The sequence below is a fragment of the Elephantulus edwardii genome, unplaced genomic scaffold (genome assembly GCF_000299155.1).
Source record: "Elephantulus edwardii isolate Elephantulus edwardi_28Jun2011 unplaced genomic scaffold, EleEdw1.0 scaffold00441, whole genome shotgun sequence".
In the NCBI taxonomy this organism is placed as follows: Eukaryota; Metazoa; Chordata; class Mammalia; order Macroscelidea; family Macroscelididae; genus Elephantulus; species Elephantulus edwardii.
Window position 1 is genome coordinate 990631 of NW_006400191.1, and position 1168 is coordinate 991798.

Genomic DNA, 1168 nt, shown 5'->3' on the forward strand with positions numbered 1-1168 from the left:
CTCATAGATGTTTTGATTTGCATCTCTCTTAGAGCTAGGGATTTTGAACATTTCTTCATGTGCTTGTTAGCCATCTGAATGTCTTCTTCGGTGAAGTTTCTAATTGGATTATTTACCTTTGTCTTGTTGTGGTGGAAACTGATGTTTTAATAGGAGCAAGCAGACAGTAAACTACATGGAAGTGGTAATGAGTGTTATGGACAAGAATGAAAAAAGGAAGGAATATAGAGAAGTATATTTAGTTTCCTAGGGCAGTTTTAACAAGATACCAAAAGAATAGATATTTATTTCTAAAGGAAGTTTCTCAGCTTCTAGTAGCCCCTAAGTGGTCCTTGGTAAGTAGATTTATTTCTACATAGCTTTCCTCTGTCTTTATATTTCATGCCTTCTGAGTCATTCATATTGGACTCAAACCCAACTTTCCCCAATATGACTACATGCTAACTGCTAATAGTTTTAGAGATCTTGTTTCTAAACAAAGTCATATTCAGAGGGCCAGAACTTAGGACATTATATCTGTTTAGGTACTCTCAAAGGTGCGTGGTTTGAAACCACCATTTGTTGCCTCTGAAAACCTGCTGGAGGGTGAGCTATGGGTTGGTTCTGACTTAAAGGTACACAACAACAACAAACCTTTTTGGATGACACAACTCTTTCACAGTCCACTCTCTGCCCCCTCCAAAAATTCATGTCCTTCCCACATACAAAATAAATTTACCTCATCCCAGCACCCTTAAGTTCCTTAACTCATTCCATTACCTATTACTAAGTCTAAAATCTCTCATCATCTAACTCAGTTAAGGGAGCTCTGGTGACTTAGTGGTTAGAAGTTACACTGCCAACCCAAAGACAGTTGGTTCGAATTCACCAGCTACTACCCAAGAGAAAGATGGACGGTCTCCTCCTGTGTGATTTACTGCCTCTAAAAATCTGCTGGAAGGTCAGTTGTGCGTTGGTCTAAACTCAAAGGTACATAAAAACAAATGAGTTAAGGTATGAGACTCTGCGGCAAGATTCCTCTCCATCTGTGGATCTATGAAACCTACAACACAAGTCATGTTGTTGTTGTTATGTGCCGTCGAGTCACTTGTGACTCATAGCGACCCTATGTACAACAGCCCTAAACTCTGCTCTGTCCTGTGCCAATTGCACTGTCTCTGACACTCCC

General features: G+C 40.0%; 1 protein-coding gene and 1 pseudogene across 2 annotated transcripts in view; both read left to right on the forward strand.

Moving 5' to 3' along the window:
* TFE3 (transcription factor binding to IGHM enhancer 3) overlaps positions 1 to 1168 on the forward strand; it is an 18411-nt gene that overhangs the window by 8773 nt on the left and 8470 nt on the right. The gene's annotated exons all lie outside the window — the stretch shown is intronic.
* LOC102845437 overlaps positions 1 to 1168 on the forward strand; it is a 3961-nt pseudogene that overhangs the window by 1216 nt on the left and 1577 nt on the right.